This window comes from Rattus norvegicus, chromosome 20 (genome assembly GCF_021556685.1).
Source record: "Rattus norvegicus strain SHRSP/BbbUtx chromosome 20, alternate assembly SHRSP_T2T, whole genome shotgun sequence".
NCBI lineage: Eukaryota > Metazoa > Chordata > Mammalia > Rodentia > Muridae > Rattus > Rattus norvegicus.
Window position 1 is genome coordinate 17,723,523 of NC_141553.1, and position 3,419 is coordinate 17,726,941.

Here is a 3,419-nt window from a genome sequence, read left to right on the forward strand (position 1 = left end):
CCTTCAACAGAGGAATGGATACAGAAAATGTGGTACATCTACACAATGGAATATTACTCAGCTACCAAAAAACAATGCCTTTATGAAATTCGTAGGCAAATGGTTGGAACTGGAAAATATCATCCTGAGTGAGGTAACTTAATCACAGAAAAACACACATGGTATGCACTCATTGATAAGTGGCTATTAGCCCAAGTGCTTGAATTACCCTAGTTGCCTAGAACAAATGAAACTCAAGACGGATGATCAAAATGTGAATGCTTCACTCCTTCTTTAAAAGGGGAACAAGAATACCCTTGGCGGGGAATAGAGAGGCAAAGATTAAAACAGAGACAGAAGGAACACGCATTCAGAGCCTGCCCCACATGTGGCCCATACATATACAGCCACCCAATTAGACAAGATGGATGAAGCAGGGAAGTGCAGGCAGACGGGAGCCGGATGTAGATCTCTCCTGAGAGACACACCCAGAATACAGCAAATACAGAGGCGAATGCCAGCAGCAAACCACTGAACTGAGAACGGGACCCCCGTTGAAGGAATCAGAGAAAGGACTGGAAGAGCTTGAAGGGGCTCGAGACCCCATATGTACAACAATGCCAAGCAACCAGAGCTTCCAGGGACTAAGCCACTACCTAAAGACTATACATGGACTGACCCTGGACTCTGACCTCATAGGTAGCATTGAATATCCTAGTAAGATCACCACTGTAAGGGGAATCCCTGGGTCCTGCTAAGACTGAACCCCCAGTGAACGTGATTGTTGGGGGGAGGGTGGCAATGGGGGGAGGCTGGGGAGGGGAACACCCAAAAAGAAGGGGAGGGGTAGGGGTTAGGGGGATGTTGGCCCGAAAACCAGGAAAGGGAATAACACTCGAAATGGAAATAAGAAATACTCAAGTTAATTTAAAAAATGCCCTATAGGCCTGTCTATAGGTAATTCTTATTGAGGCATTTTCTCAACTGATACTCCCTCATCTTCCATGACTGTAGCTTGTGTCAACTTGACTTAAACATAGCCAGGACAACTGTTCTCTTGTTAATTTAACATAGACGTACATCCACAATCTTTCCTTTCTTATTCATCCAAGATCTCACATTAATAGAAACATCACAGCAGCAGAGTGTGTTCTATGAACCATGTGCTGCTATGGATGCCTGGGGTATTTCAACTGCATGTTGGGAAGACTTGGTAAATGCTAGGCAGGATTAAGTGCCCATGAGGATGGTGTTTCAGCAAATTGGAGTTAGTATGCAGTTGGTCTATAAAACCAAATGGTTCATCTTAAAGTATCATCAGGAAAATTGGTACCCACTTATCTCTGATTCAGTGTCCAAGAGTCCTAGGAGAGGATATAGTGGCATCCTTTGCTGATGTTGGAGCCACAGAAGAAGAGTGCTTAACAAGACTCTTGGCAGAGGTCAGGTCCTAGCCTCCCTCCTTAAGGATGACCTTCTTTGCTTTGAGAAGCCCTGGAGCAGGCATATTTCCTACCTGAATTTGTTTCAAGATGAGCCTCCTCCAAAGTGAGGCCAGTAAGGAAGCCTTGCAGAAGATCCGGAATGAACTTGCCGCCATTAGAGCTCAGATTGCTAAGATTGTGACCCTCCAGGAGCAAGAGTCCCAGTTCAGGTCACTTAGATACTTCCACATCTGTTACTATAGCACCATCACCTCCTTCCCCTCCTCCTCCATTGGTGTTCCACCAAAGTATGTCTGTTCTTTATCTGATTAAAGAACAAAGAGAGCAAAAACAATGCTGGAAAGAGTGGCTATGGGTCACCCAAAGAAACCCGGCAGGCCAAATATGCTAGAGATCTTTAAAGACATGAACATTATGAAGATATGATGAGTCAAGAGGTCGGAAGATGTAAAGCCTAGGCCCGAGGATACCACTGACCCTGCTCCCCTGCTCTCATAACAGAAGCTCTGAAAAAGAGGTGTGCTTATCAGTCAACAGAACTGTTAGCATTCTGTCTAGGCTCCACCCCACAGTTACCTAGCAACAGCAAGTATGTTCCTCCCACAGTTACCTGGCAACAGCCAAGTAGGCCTCATAATAAAAGGGGTTGTTTGCCCTGTCCTTGTTCTCTTGTTCTCACTTGCTCTCTTGCTCCTCTCTTGCTCTTGTCTTCCTGACCCCACTCTCTCCACATGCTCGTGGCTGGCCTCTACTTCTCAACTTCTCTACTCCTCTTCTCTCTCTGTCTCTGCCTTTCTCTGCCTCTACTACCTCCTTAACTCTCCTCTCCATGCCCTAAATAAACTCTATTCTATACTATATCTTCATGTGACTGGTCCCTCAGGGGGAAGGGTTGCCTCAGTCTGGGCCCACAGAGGCAACCCCTTCCTCCACACCTCACCACACCTCCATAAAACATATCCCCCCTCTCTTTATCTTATTATAAACACATCAACAACAGTCAAGATAAGGTTGAGAGAGGAATTCCAAAGCCAGAGTCAAAGGCCACCCCAGTTCTGGAGCTCTCCTTAACCTATGTAAATTATGACAAGTTTTTAAATAGATATCCAGGACTCATCCTCCAGCCTTGAAAATATTTGTATGTGTATGGCTCCAGAACACAGACAGCTATATGTGGACCTTTCTGTGCAGTTTATAATCCTTAACGTTATATGCACACATATGGATATAAAACAATATGGGTGGCATCAGGGAGGATACCATCTCTTCATGGTCGTTGATAGCTTACTGGTCAGTGGTAGAACACATGGAATACCCTGTTATTAGTGCACAGTATCAGAAATGGGAATGCCTCAAACGGAACTTATATATCACTTTTTTGTGTGTGGAGTTGAGTTTACATAATCAGCGGTAGATGTTTATTGCTGAGCCCCCACATTGCTTTCTGTCATAAGGAAGTAAGGATCAGGAACTCTGCCTAAACCTCATGGCCACCCAATACTGGAAAGCAAATGTACTTCTCAAGTAGTAATTAATCAAATATTGAATTAAATCACTTCTTAAATAAAAGCCAGAGTGTTATTTTAAAATTTGCGATATAAAATATTCCAAATTTTAAACTTTTTTAAAAATTCAAGCACCTAAAAAAAAAAATTAGCCTCTTTGAAATACCCAGTCCATTAAAATCCAAAGTGTTTTAAAATTCAAAATCTCATCTTGAAATTTGCAGGCAAATGGATGGAACTAGAAAAATAGCATTACAAATGAGGTAACCCACATCTTGAAAGACAAACATGACATGTATTCACTTTTAAGTGATTATTAGCTATAAAGCAAAGGAGAACCCAGGCTACAATCCACATAGCAAGAGAAGCTAAAGGGGAGCTCAAGCAGGGAGTCATGAATCTCCCTGGGAATGGGAAGTAGATATAAATATCTCAGGTGGAGGGGGGAGATTAGTTGCCAGGAGTCAACAAGCTAATAACTAGCAGGTGA

At 43.3% G+C, this 3,419-nt stretch overlaps 1 pseudogene; it reads left to right on the forward strand.

The window, feature by feature from the left end:
- Positions 1-1,196: 1,196 nt before the first annotated feature.
- On the forward strand, positions 1,197-2,554 carry Mtfr1-ps2 (mitochondrial fission regulator 1, pseudogene 2; annotated as a pseudogene).
- Positions 2,555-3,419: the final 865 nt, after the last annotated feature.